The sequence below is a fragment of the Delphinus delphis genome, chromosome 5, assembly GCF_949987515.2.
Source record: "Delphinus delphis chromosome 5, mDelDel1.2, whole genome shotgun sequence".
In the NCBI taxonomy this organism is placed as follows: domain Eukaryota; kingdom Metazoa; phylum Chordata; class Mammalia; order Artiodactyla; family Delphinidae; genus Delphinus; species Delphinus delphis.
This window is the reverse complement of record NC_082687.1, coordinates 22,020,105-22,035,093: the sequence shown is the minus strand read 5'-3', so window position 1 is coordinate 22,035,093 and position 14,989 is coordinate 22,020,105. Positions and strand designations below refer to the sequence as shown.

The 14,989-nt window shown below is 39.9% G+C and overlaps 1 protein-coding gene across 1 annotated transcript in view; it reads left to right on the top strand.

Moving 5' to 3' along the window:
• RNF150 (ring finger protein 150) overlaps positions 1-14,989 on the top strand; it is a 237,109-nt gene that overhangs the window by 25,652 nt on the left and 196,468 nt on the right. The window lies entirely within an intron of this gene.

Below are 14,989 nucleotides of genomic sequence, written 5' to 3'. Positions count from 1 at the left end.
AGGCACTCGGGCTCAGTAGTTGTGGCTCGTGGGCTCTAGAGCACAGGCTCAGTAGTTGTGGCGCATGGGCTTAGCTGCTCCGCGACATGTGGGATCTTCCCGAACCAGGGCTCGAACCTGTGTCCCCTGCATTGGCAGGCGGATTCTTGACCACTGCACCACCAGGGAAGCTCTTCATTGTTTTTAAAAGTGAACATTTTGAAATGGCCCAGATGTCCATAGATGGAGAGTTGGCTAAGCAAAGTCAGCTCCATTCTTTCTGCCTGTAGCCATTATGCCAAAGCACACATTCCAGAATGTGATGAACTTCAGCGAGAATAATGTGTGCAGACAGGAAGATGTGTGGTGTTTGGAGAGTCAAGGTCAAGCTGTAAGATACGTGTATAGTAAATTACTGGCAATGTTTATTTTTGTTTTGGGTTTTTTGTTACGTTGATTATGAGAGCGAAAGAACAATGCTGTTTTCCTTTTAGTGTGTCCAAACCATCAGTAGAAATGGTTTCAGGCTTATTAACACCACATTTGGGGGGTCCCCACAGATTGTGCAGTATATGTTGTGCTGAATTAAAGGACGGATTAAAGAGCACCCAGAAGCATGGGAAGAGGCCAAATGGAGCAGTTCCTGGAATAGAATGTTACATGTTTATGGGCTTAAGAAATTTTGAGAACCTAATACATCCAAAGCACTGATAGGTGGTGTGAGTTAAAGATTGTTTCACATTTTAACACAATACTTAGAGTTGAGGAAAGTAAGGGAGATGCATTAGTAAGATGCTATGGCAGTTCTGAGGAAGGAAACATTCATTCAAGTTTGGGGCTCTGTGGGGACTTTCTGCAGGAGGTTAGACAGAGATTGGCAAAGTGTTGAGAATGCTGAGCTGTATGAACAGTAGAGAAATCCACTTAGACGAGCCACAAGCTTTTTTAAAGTGTTATTCTTTTGAAAAGTAAACTTGAAGTGTAACATGCATATCCCAAATCATAAATGTACTGCTTGATGGATTTTCTAAAAGTGATCACGTGACGATTAAGGGGAAAAAAAACAACCCACTCACTGACCCCACCAGCCCCCTTCCGGCCTCCTTCCAGTCACTGAACTCCTCCAGGGTAACGACTGTCCCAACTTCAAATTCCATAGATTAGTTTTGCCTGTTTTGACTTGATAGAAACAGAATCATACAGAATGGACTCCTTTGTGTCTAGAATCTTTCAATCAACATTGTGAGTTTTATCCATGTTGTTGCTGATAGTTACAATTCCAAACTACACTTTGGTGTAGACTTAACCTTCTAAAGGCGTAAAAGTATGTTAATTATACTTGTAGTCTCAATATCTGCTATCATATCGGCTCAGAATTGGGGCTAAATAAAGGTCTGTGAAATACATGGATGGTCGGCTGAAAGAAGTTCGTTTTCTTAGCTGCAAAGCAAACAAATGCACTGAGCAAACAGTTTATCAGCACCTCGGGTGCTCCTGGCACTGAACTAGGCTCTGGCAATGCTAGGATGCGCACACAGGTCCCTTGTTCTATGGCACTCACGCTCTATCTGGGGAGAAGTAAGATTCCCAAACAACACAGTTCTGCAGGTTGTGGTCTGCTATGGTAAATAATGCTTTAATATTCAGGCTGCTTGTCTCTGGGAAAACCACATGAAAGAGAGTCTAATTGCATCACGTTTTCTAGTGGCTGAGGACCTAGCTGCATTTAAAAGAAGCCCCAAAGATTTCTCGACCTGGGAAAGAGCATTAGAGAGTATTAACTCCCACATAAAGACCTTCTCACTCTGGTTATTGGCCATTGTTAATCAAAGGAATTTGGAAGTCATTTAGGGAAAAAAGAAATACAACACTGATTCTTGGAGTTTCTTGGAATTTCAGCCAAGCATTCAAAGTACTTTCTCCACTTGGCTATTCAGAACTTCAAGATCTCTTGTCTGTGTAAAAGAATACGTAGCCTTATAATCACCATGTTACCTTGTCCAGAATGAAAATAAAAAGATTATTTGATCACAGTAAACTTAAATACCATCTTTTCTAAAGGGAACAAATATGGCAAAGAAGGCTTTAAAGTATCATTAAATACGGTATCTTTATTTTTTAATGATTACATGTCTTTTTGTAGCTTTGAAAAATGAAAGTTGTATAAACCTCGTGTTCATCCTTTTGAGGTAATCTTACTATGTAGCAGAAAGGACTCTTCCGAAAATAAACATAATTCATTGTTTTAGTAGCTAAAAATTATCTTTAGTGTTTTAAAAAAAGAAGTATAAATGCACACTACTCCTTGTGTTACCAAAAAAGCCCCAACAAACCCAGAAACAGAAGCACATTGAGCAAGAAGTAAACGTGGCTATTAACCCTCGCCTTCACCCTCCGCATCACAGGGGGATCTACTGTTAACTGTTACATGCACATCTGCACAGAACTTCCACTTTAATTACAAAATATATCATGCATGCCTAAGGGTGCATGTAACATATATGTAAAGTTAAAGAATAATGATAACTGCAAATAAAACATATTCCCAGCAGTCAGTATATTAACTAGATTATTCATAAATAGCACTTTAGGAGTCCCTGGGCGCCCCTCCAGTATTGCATGGTGGATTCAGGACTGTGGCCCAGAGGCAGCCACTTTCTGAAGTTCTTAAATTATCCCCTTGCTTTGTTGTTTATGCAGCCCTAAAAGTATACACACACACTTTTTTTTATTTTGCTTGTTTTGCACACTATATAAAAACGTATCTGTATCTATCACCTTACTGTAGAGAAACTTTACGTACAAATTTTATATAACTTTATAAAACAGGTTTTACATACATAGAATCATTTTGTATCTGGTTTTTCCCTTAGAATTAGGCTTTTGGGATTCATCCATTTTTTTTTTTCTCATTTTACGGAGTAAAGCATGTAGGATATTCCATCGTATGAGTATGCCATGATTTATTTATCCATTTTTATCCATTCCTTTGTTGACAATTAGGGCTCTTCTCCTTTCGTTTTAGTTCAGTTTGCTCCATATGACAGAAGGGTATGGACGAGGAGTGTGTTTTGGGCCTTCCTGGGCAAAGTGGCTGCTCCCTCCCCCCATGCCTATACTAAGGGGGGCCCTCTTTGGCCCCCTTCCCTGCCCCTGGTCTTTCCCGGGAGAACTCAGTGGAGGCTCCTGAGCATGAGTTTCCTACTGACTGCAAACCCCTCTATGTTTGGGGCTCCCAGTTGTTCCATTATCTATATAATAAAAAACATGTCGTCTGGCTCCCACATGGCTTCCAGCAATTTCTTTCTTTTTTTTTTTTTTTGTGGTACGCGGACCTCTCACTGCTGTGGCCTCTCCCATTGCGGAGCACAGGCTCCGGACGCGCAGGCTCAGCGGACATGGCTCACGGGCCCCGCCGCTGCGCGGCACGTGGGATCTTCCCGGACCGGGGCATGAACCCGTGTCCCTTGCATCGGCAGGCGGACTCTCAACCACTGCGCCACCAGGGAAGCCCCAGCAATTTCTTAAAATGGTAGCTGATGTCATCTTACCCCTGCTGTGTGGCCGCCCTGCCACGTGAGCCAGTTTGTGCTTCCCCTCCCTCCTTGGAATTCATCATCCTTGGGTTCCCTGTGTCCTCAGCTGTCTGATAGGGTCAAGAAAAGTTACAACTCTAGTTTTTTCTGGTGGTTGTTTTTTTTCTTCATCATCGAGCGAGAATGGCACTCTTTCCAGTATTCTAAGTCATCTGCAGGCGCTGAAGCCCATTGTCTAGTATTTAACTCTGTACTCTTTTTTACTGCACATGTTATCTGTATAATAAAAAACATGTATAATGTCTATTTGGATTTTCACAGAGTTTTGCTAATACTTGGCTTATGTTTCTTCTTGCATCTCAGACGTTTTGGCGTCATTTGACATCTTCCTAAAGTATATCATTTTAAAGTTTTCTTAATGAGAGTCAGTGGGCAATGTCTTTATTAAAATTAATATATGAATTTATTAAAATGTCTTTATTTACTTCCTGACAGAAAACTTTGTCAGCTCTTCTCAGGCTTGGCAAACTGAGGCCACTGGGGCCAAGTCTGACACGGGGTCTGTTTTTGTACAGCCCCGTGCTAGGCGTAGTTTTTACATTTTTAAAGTGGGAGTAAAGAACAGAACAACAACAAAAAAGAATATGTGACAGACAGGCTTGCAAAACCTAATGAATTTACGATTTGGCACTTTACAGAAAGTTTGCCAACCTCTGGCCATAGTCTCTATTGACAGTTACTTTCTCCTGGGATTTCAAGGATAATATTCTATTGTCTTTTAGCTTCCATTGTTTCTGTTGAGAAATCAGCACGTAGTTCTGAGTCACTGCTTTGTAGGATTGTGTCTTTTCCCTCTGGATACTCTCAGCATCTTCCCTGTGTATCAGGTGTCCTTCAGGTTCACTGTGAGGTGTGTGGGCATGGAGCTCATCATCTAGAAAATCCTTAGTTATTTACTTAGAATAGTGCCTCTCTACTCATCTTTCTTTGTGCTTCTGACCTTCCAAGTAAGTGAATGTTGAGTATTTTTATTTTATCTTGCATGTCTCTGAACCTCTGTTTACATTTTCTCTTCTCTGCATTCTGTGTGATATTTCAGCTCTGCTTCCTCTCTCACTGTCTCTTTTAGCTGTGTCCGTAATCTGCTGAGCCTGGGCATGGATTTCCAGTTATAGTTTTCGTTTCTGCAAGTTCTCTTTCTGTTTTCGTTCAAATCTGTTTAGTCAATTTGGATAGTCTCTTGACCTTTCGTCATCTTTTCAGTCTCTTCTTTTACTCCTTTAAAAATAATAAACCCATTAATTTTATACGCTGTTAATACCTGCAGGCTTTGCATGTCTGCTTCTGTACTTTGTTTTTTTCTAAGCCCTGGAGGCTTCTGTTTTCATGTGTTAGCGAATTTGATTGTGAGTTTATATTCCTTAAAGCTTTTTCCATGAAAGGTGGGTTTCTTTGTTTTGTTTTGTTTGAGGCATGTGTTTATAGAGTTCTCCTTCTAAAAGACTGTGGGTTTTCTTCTACTGAAAGCTCAGTGCTAAGGCCACTTTAAAACAGTTTGGAGAGTAAGGTGTTATGGGTCACCCAGGAGGGCGAATTCAGGTCCTACCAGTGTAGATGTGTGTTTGGGGTGAGAAATAACCCAAGGGAGATTTTCTTTTTCTTTATCACATTCAGCTCCAAGGCTTAAACAGAAACTCTCCTACCAGGCAGGTTTTTTTTTTTCTTTTTCTCTTTTTCTGGTTCATCCTCTTCAGGGCTGCCCTTCAGGGGTTCCAGCTTTACACAGGAGTCTTCCTTGTCATCCTCCCATTCTGCTAGCCCCCAGGCCTTGTCTTCTTTCCCCCACAGGTGTGGTTTATAAACCCTGGTTCAGGCCCGCCAGGGATGGGAGATGCACTCAGGGCAACAGCCCTTCAGTGCTAGTTCATCTCTGTGCAGTCGTGCCTTCTTACTGTGTCTGGCCTGACTTTTTTTCCAACTCATTTCTTTTACGAGAGATGTTTTTAATATTTTAACCAATATATTCAGGAGTTTGTACTAGAATTACTTTCTTTACACATGTAGGACAGGAATGGATAAACCAGACCTTTTCCATTTACCTATGCATAATATGTATGCTTACACCCTTCCCCAAAAGAAAAAAAGTTATTTTGGCCTTTAAAAATACGCTATGGGGCTTCCCTGGTGGCGCAGTGGTTGAGAGTCGGCCTGCCGATGCAGGGGACACGGGTTCGTGCCCCGGTCTGGGAAGATCCCACATGCCGCGGAGCGGCTGGGCCCGTGGGCCATGGCCGCTGAGCCTGCGCATCCGGAGCCTGTGCTCCGCAACGGGAGAGGCCACAACAGTGAGAGGCCCGCGTACCGCGAAAAAAACCTTTTGGGATCTGTAAAATGGAAATCTCTGCTTGACCTGCCTCGTGACGTGTTACAAGAAAAAGAGTAAGATAATGTATCTTTGAATGTGATAAATCTAGTATCCGTAAATGTATGGCATTGTTTTTAATGATGTTAAGAATAAACATTTTAGGTACCTGATATCAAGTGCTTTAAAGAAAAAAGCAATGAATACAGATTTCCTTAAGATGTCACACTTGTTTCCCTTTTCCTTGATGCCAGCCAAAATAAAATATTGGATCTGGGAGCTTTTATGATCACAGTAGCCTTGACTTAAGTCAGTATACCTACTGAGATTGCAGTCAGGTATGTTGGCCTTGAATACTATATGTTATGTGTGTGTGTTGGCACCATCAGTGGAACTCCTGGTGGCGGTTCCTTTCAGGCATATTTTGCTTGTAGTTCCTTTGTATGTTGGTAGCTTCTTCCCTATGAATCAGTTCTATAAAGGACGTCTGAGAAATTGAATGTATTTGCTGCAGTATAAGTACATGACAGAAATCTTGGGGTTGGAAGGTACCTGTGGGTCATCTAGTTTATCTAATTCATACACCTGCCCTAGTTCAACATTTCAACTCCCTCCTGCTGTATCTGCCCAGCAGCTGTCTAATTTAGGTTTAATTTTCTCCAGTGAAAGGAAACTACCATGTTGTCTTTGGAGACATCAGAGTCTGTTTAACTTCTGATTGTTTCTTTGACCGGATCCAAATGCACCTTCCTTTAACATTCACCCATTATTTCTTTCCAGTCCTGCCCTTGTAACCTCATAAATAAGGCTGGCTAAGCCACCCCCCATAGTCAAACAGTTGACGACAAGTACTGTGTTGCCGTTTGATCTTTTTCTAATCTGAGGGAAAATCTCAAGTTCCCACAGTTCCTTATAAAACAAATGTTCGTGTTTTCTCATTTCTTGTTTAGTTTAAAATGTGTGATACATGGGCTTAGCTCTTGGAAGACATTAGCTCATTTACTCCTCACGTTTGTCCAATTGGGGTAGGTATTAGGATGCTCCCCTATTTTACAGGTGAGAAACACTGAGCCTGCAGAGGCCAAGGAAGTTGCTTGACACTGCATTTCTAGTAAGAAGTGGAGTTGGGCTTCTATCCCTGGTCTCACTGGCTCCAGAAGCCAGACCTCCATTTCCCTCACTGTTTCACCACTCTTCCTTCTTGCTGTTTCTCCTTAACGTTAGTGCCCAGGAAAACACACTATGCCAGGTGTGGGCTCACCTAAGTTGGATAGAGTAGGACTGTCCTCTCCTGTCATCTGAAAAGGTTGCCTGAAAACAGGCAGGCCTCCCATGAGGTTATAGCTCTTTTTGGACAAATGTAGTTTTATTTAAAAATTTTATATTAAATAACCAGTGTTTAGAAAAAATGGAGATGTCACATAGAAATCCACATTTCCAACTTCTCTGGAAAAATTGGGAACTCTGGTAACCCTGGGCCCTCATTCCTAAAAAGCAACCATTGCCAGGAGCAGAGCAGTGGCTCTGGCTAAGGACAGGGTATGTGTTCCCAGTTCATTGTCTCTTCCTAACTGGCGTCCTTCACCTACACACCTGTAGCCATCTGAGTGTATGAACCCAGCATCTATGTATTACGTTTTTATTATGTAACTGAAGGACACGTTGGCTCTTTGAGCTGCAGTATTACTATGTCTTGTACATGGGGTCTAAAATTGCTTTCTAAGTGTGCCACTAGGATTTGCTTCCCTATCCTATTCTTATGTGATTAGTTTTATATGTCAATAAATGTGGAAATAATTTTTTTCCTGTAAACCATGAAATTTTATTTGGTTAGATCAGCCCCTTTTTTTGCTAGCTAAAATGTGATGCCTTTTCTTTCCCAAACGGTAGCTGAGATTTCATCAACCCTAGACCTGCCTTACAAGAAATGTTGAAAGGAGCTCTTTTACCAGAAACAAAAAGGCAAAAGTACACAAAACTTTAAGTAAGGTGATAGATAGAATCAGAAAATTACAGTGCTGTATCAGAATAGGTTTTTCAACACTTTGTTATAGAATAAAGGTTAAAGGGGAAAAAAGCAGTAAAAATAACTATAGCTACTTCAATTGGTAACAAACTCACAGCATGAAAAAGGATAATTTGAAACAACAAAAACATGAAAGGGGAGGAGGTAAAGGATGGAACCTGTGTAGATAAGTGAAGATGAGATGCCACCAGCAGAAAAAGGGCTATTTTATTTGAGCCGTTTTCTACAAATCTCATGGTAACCACAAAACATAAATCTAGGGCAGAGACACAAAACATAAAAAAGAGGAAACTGAGAGAAACATAATAGAAAACCACCAAACTAAAACGGCAGGCAGAAACACAAGGAAAAAGGAACAATGGAGACGTAGAGAAACCAGAAAACAAAAGTTAAAATGGCAGAACTAAATCCTCATTTATCAATAATCACCCTAAATGTAAATGGACCGTATTCACCAATCAAAAAATAGAGTGGCTGGATGGATTAAACCACAAGACCCAGCTATATGCTGTCCCCAGGAGATTCACCTCAGCTCTAAAGACAAACCTAGGCTCAGAGTGAAGGGATGGAAGAAGATACTCCAAGCCACTGGCAGCCCTCCCCCCCAGAAAACCTGGTGTAACTATACTCATATGAGACAAAATAGACTTCAAGGCAAAAAAGGTAAGAAGAGACAAATATGGACATCGTGTAATGGTAAAGGTGACAATTCATCAAGAAGACATAAGTTATCAATATATATATACCTAACGTAGGAGTGCCAAAATACATAAAGTAATTATTAACAAACCTAAAGGGAGAAATTGACAGCAACACAATAATAGTAGGGGACTTAACACCCACTTACATTAATGGATAGAACATCCAGACAGAAAGTCAACATGGAAACAGCAGCCTTAAGTGAAACATTAGACCAGATGAACCTGATAGATTTATAAAGAGCATTCCATCCAAGTTCAGAATACGCATTCTTAAGTACGCATGGAACATTCTCAAGGACAGACCATATGTTGGGACATGAAACAAGTCTCAGTAAATTTAAGAAGATTGAAATCATATCAAGCATCTTTTCTGATCACAATGGTGTGAAACTGAAACCAACTACAAGAAGAAAGCTAAAATAAATATGTGGAAACTGAACAACATGCTACTGAACAACTATTGGGTCAACAAAGAAGTCAGAGGAGAAACCAAAAAATACCTGAAGACAAATGAAAATGAAAATATGGCACACCCAAATCTATGGGATGCAGCAAAAGGGGTACTAAGAGGAATGTTTAGAGCGATACAAGCTTACCTCAAGAAATAAGAAAAATTTCAAATAAACACTCTAATGGAACTAGAAAAAGAACAAATGAAACCCCAAATCAGTAGAGGGAAGGAAACACAGTTGACCCTTGAACAACATGGGTTTGAACTGCACAGGTCCACTCATATGCAAATTTTTTCAGTAAATACATTGGAAAAAATTTGGAGACTAAGGACAATTTGAAAAACTTCACAGATGAACCATGTAGCCTAGAAATATTAAAAAATTAAACACTTAAGAATAGCATGAGTACATAAAATATATATAGATACTAGTCTATATCACTTACTACCATAAAATATGCACAGATGTATAAAAAGTTAAAATTTATCAAAACTTGAGACTTCCCTGGTGGCACAGTGGTTAATAATCTGCCTGCCAATGCAGGTGACATGGGTTCTAGCCCTGGTCTGGGAAGATCCCACATGCTGTGGAACATCTAAGCCCGTGAGCCACAACTACTGAAGCCCGCGCGCCTAGAGCCTCTGCTCCGCAATAAGAGAAGCTACCGCAATGAGAAGCCCGCACACGGGAGGTAGAGTAGCCCCTACTCGCCGCAACTAGAGAAAGCCCGTGTGCAGCAACGAAGACCCAACGCAGCCATAAATAAATACATAAATAAATAAATAAATTTGTTAAAAAAAAAAAAGAAAAACTTAAATACGTACAATTACAGACATACATGGCACCATTCAGTGAAGAGAAATGTAAACAAAGATAAAGATGCAGTATTAAACCATAACTATGTAAAATTAAGTGTAGTACATATTATACTACTGTAATAATTTCATAGCCACCTCCTTTTGCTATTGAGATGAGCTCAAGTGTTGTGTGTATCTGCTTAAAATGCCGTGTGACACTAATCATCTCCAGTAAATTGTGTATCACGGTAAAACTTTCTCTCCCCTGGTTCTTGTGTATTTTTCATCATGTTTAATGCAATACCATAAACTTTAATAATACCATGGGACCCATATGTAGTGCCAGTAGTGATGCTGGGAGTGCTGCCAAGAAGCAGAGAGAAGTCATGACATTACAAGAAAAAGTTGAATTGCTTGATGCGTGCAGATTGAGGTCTGCAGCTGTGGTTGCCTGCCATCTCAAGAGAAATGAATCCAGCGTAAGGACTACCGCTTACAAAAAAAGGAGAAGAAAGAAAAGGAAATTTGTGAAGCCATCGCTGAAGCTATGCCCAGAGGAGTGAAAACCTTGCACTTTTTGTGAAATACCTTTTTATTTCCTATTGAAAATGCAGCTTTTATGTGAGTGTAGGATTGCTATAAGAAAGGCACACCTATAGACTCTAACCTGATTCAAGAAGAAGCAAAGTCATTAAATGAGAACTTAAAGCAAAAGGAAGGTGGAGGATCTAAAACTGGAGAATTTAACTGTTTCTTTGCTGTACAAAAGCTTTTTAGTTTCATGTAGTCCCATTTGTGTATTTTTGCTTTCGTTTCCCTTGTCTGAGGAGACATAGCCAGAGATTGCTAAGGCCAATGTCAAAGAGTATACTGCCTGTGTTTCCTTCTAGGAGTTTTATGATTTCAGGTCTTACATTCAAGTCTTTAATCCATTTTGAGTTGATTTTTGTATATGGTGTGAGAGAGTGGTCTAGATTCATTTTTTTGTATGTCACTGTCTGGTTTTCCTAGCACCATTTATTGAAGAGATTATCCTATCTTTATTGTATGTGTTTTGCTTCTTTGTCATAAATTGTCCATATGTGTGTGGGTTTATTTCTGGGCTTTCAGTACTCTTCCATTGATCTATAAATCTGTTTTTCTGCCACTACCATACTGTTGTGATTACTATAGCTTACTATACTACCTTAAAAATTTTTTGATGCCTTTTTTTCTTCTGATTCACTTATCCATCTTATTAGCTATTAGTCTTTTAAGATTAGGTACAGCTGCAAATAGCAGAAAATCCAAAATAACAGGGCTTAATCCAGGTAGAAGCTTCCCTCTCATGGCAATGAAGTGTAGATTTGTATTCTCCAGGGTGATTTCAGCAGCTCCATGATCTTCAGGGACCCAGGCTTTTCTTAATATTGTAGCTTCACCATCTTTTAATACATATTCTAGGGCTGCTCAGACTGCCTTCTGGGACCACTCAGAAGTCACCCGTTAACATTGTCACCGACACTTGACTTAGGCCAGTATCAAGCTTCAAAGAAGGCTGAGACATGCTGACTCTATTCACAGTGGCCATGTGCCCAGCTAAAACAAAGAAGATGCAGTTGAATTTCCTGTTGAATTGCTTTCCTTTCCTTCACTTTTTTTTTTTTTAATGCAGCTCCTCCTAAGGTTTTTATCAGTAATTATAAGGCAAGAAAGAACATTCTTTTAGTTTGTAAGACTACCATTCTAATACGAACTAGTCATACCGTTCAGATTCTTTCCAGTCAAGTTTCTCCTTCAGGTTGGCATTAAGCCTCCCTAAATTGTAATCATTCTGATAACGTGATACTTTTGTCCGTTCCTCCCTTTTCCTCTCACGGAATGAGAAGCAGAAAGGAAGCTTGTTCAGATGAGTTGCAGGGCACAGCGTGTATGCCAGGGCACAGATGGCAGGAACAGCTAATATGCGGTGAACGCCTCCCGTGTGTCAGCCACTTTACAGACATTAACATATTGATCCTTAACAATCCCCTGAAAAGTGGTTTTTGATGTCGCAGTTTATGTATGAGTGTATGGAGGCTCCGAAAGTTTAACTAATTTGCCCACAGTTACCCAGCTAGTAAGTGGCAAAGCTGATTTTCAAACCTGCTCTGATGGGCCTCCGAGCCCATCCTCCTTCTCTTAAACCACACTGTTCCCCACAGGGAAGTGCTCTGCCCACTACTGCTGAGATTCACTGGGGGAAGCTTTGGATACCAGCCTGAAGAATTCAGAATTATTCCTGTAAGCATCTACGTTTTCTTGTTGATTAAAAAAACAAAAAGGTCTGTGAAGCAGCTGTCATAAAAGATGTAACTGCCATTATTACAGAAACATTCTTGTAGTCCACCTAGTAAGTGTGGGATGAGGAACTTTTTCTCTAGGGAAGATCCCTGACCCACAATAAGAAATTAAGGGATATATGGAAGAAAAAATAGTGCACGATGCTTTTTTTTTAAAAGAAATATATAAAAGCTTGGATGATTTTTAAATCATTTATTAGCTACTGTACAACTAAAATTTCAAAGCAGATGTGATTTTGTGGTGTTGATAGTTAAAAGGGATGGGGGAAAAGAAAGGGAGATGGAAAAAAGAAATTGATTTTTTAGGGTAGAAAGAGATTATTAGCCTCTTAGAATAAGATGAAGGAAAGAGTAGAAAAATAGGGAGAGGGAAAGGTAGAGGTAAAAAAAAGAGGCAGTAGAAAAAATATGCAATAAAGAGAAAAGGGAGTAAAGTTTTCCAAAGCACAAACTCCTTAGTCGTGCCCTGTTCAGTTGGGCTATTGATTTAGTGCAGTTGTAGCAAGGGAGTGGCAGTTTTATTTCACATACACAGTGGTAGTATATTTCTACACTTTAGGATAGAGAACGGTGTCAGCTGTGACCACCCACTATAGGTATCTCTCTTTAATACCTGCAGGAGTTATTCTGTGTTTCAGTGGGACATCAAAAGGAGCGCATTGCCATTAACTAAGTACTACTATACACTGTATACATCTGACTTAGTAGTTCGTTTAAGTATACACTTTTACTTGCTAAACTGAGAAGTATACCTTGCTAAGCTGGTAAGCATATTTGTGTAGAGTTCGTCTACAGTACTCATTAGTTTGATGCTAATATACTGCTTTTGCATGTGTACACACACACACACACACACACACACACACACACACACACACCCCTACTAACTGAAAGCAAGCTGACCTTAACAATGATAGTAATATTGAATAAAATAGGAATTAAGGTAAAAGCATTGATAGGGATAAAGAGAAATACTGTTTATTACTAACAGGAACAATTAACTAAGAAGACATTACAATCATGAATTCGTGCTGTACCTACACTATAGATTCTAAATAAAGAAAACCTAGTGGCCTCCCTATAAAACCTTCAGAAGTCTACACTTATAGGAGATTTCAACATATCTTCATGAAAAATAAGTAGATCAAGCAAAATTAACTGGAAGGGTATCGAAAATGTGACACATTTACTAAGTTTATAGAGAGCACAGACCTACTGGAGAAAACATATTTGGAAGAGTGGGACGGAGCTGGGGAGAAGTGATGAGACCCAGGTTGGCTGGAGTTTGGGGAAGAAAAAGAGATTTGTGGCAAATAGTTGTAATGAGTAATGTGCCTTTGAAGAGAAGGAGGTAGTATTAGTTTCCTAGGACTGTCATAACAAACTACCATACTGGGTGGCTTAAAACAACAGAAATGTATTCTCTCTGAGTTATGGAGGCCAGAAGACTGAAATCAAGGTGTCAGCAGGGCCATGTTCCCTTGGAAAGCTCTAGGGGAGACGCCTTCCTTGCCCTTCCAGCTTCTGGTAGTTCCAGGTACTCTTTGACCTGGTCCTAGTCTTTGCCTCTGTTTTCACATGGCCTTCTCCCCTATATGTATGAGTCCCAATGATCTCTCTGCCTTTCTCTTATAAGGATACTTGCATCTCAAGATGATCTTTAATTACATCTGCAAAGACCTTTTTCCAAATAAAGTCACATTCTCAAGTTCCAGGGGATATGACTTGGACCTATCTTCTTCGTAGGAGCCACTATTCAACCTACTAGAAGGTCAAAATAGGATTTTTTAACGTTTTGGGGGTTTTATAGTATGGTTGCCTCCCTGATACCTATCAGAGAGAATTCAGTAAAGATTCAGATTACTTCAAAATTTTTAAAAAATGTGGAGTTATGGCTATCTTTGTTATTTTGCCGATTTTATGCTGGTTGCATTTTATAATGTCAACGTTTCCTACCATATAATGGGTTTCATGTCAGTATGAACTGTGATTGATTCAGATTTTATGCAAACTACTTATAAAAACCTGGCCCCTAGTGCTTCTCAGGTCTTGGTTGAATGAATGCACGAACGAACGAGTGCATGAATGAATGAAAATCTGGAGAGTCATAAGGGAAAAGGTTTCTCCCTCACCCTAACTTTAGCAGGCGTGCTGTAGAATATCGTAAGAGGAAGGGAGGGTTTAAAAGGTCCTGAGAGATTCTCACCTAAACTGCTTCATCTGTAGACTGGATTATATGACTTCCAAGGCCCCTTCTAGCTCTGAGTCACCTGGTTCTAGTTCATGTCCCTGGATGTATTGACCATGGCTAGCTGGTATTGGTCTGTTGTTTCCCTAAGGTTTACATTTTTAGTTTTGTTGCCAATGTTCATCTTGCCAAGAGGAGTCAAAAGAGCAAATGCTGTTAGAAGCCAACCTTCCCTTCAGGAACCCTGGGTCATACTCCCAGGTGCCCAGTGCATATCCTGTTTCTCCACTTAGCACAAGCTCAATTCCACATATCCCCATTTATACTTCAGTTTTTCTCTGTTCTTTGCAAATATGTTACTTATGTACCTCTACCCAGATAACTTCTGTAAGTACTTTTTTGTGTAAATTAAATTTACATAACTAAAATAAAATGTAAACAGACTTGAAGAATTTACCAAGTAGCATTTTAACAAAAAATAATGGATCATTTCTTACTGTAAATATTTCCATTGTTAATTTAAATTTCTTGGTGACCATCAGGGTATCCCTCCATGTTAGCCATTTTAGGACAATCTTTCATACTGGCCTGGACAAAGCCTAGTTGGAGATAGATATAAAAGGCATA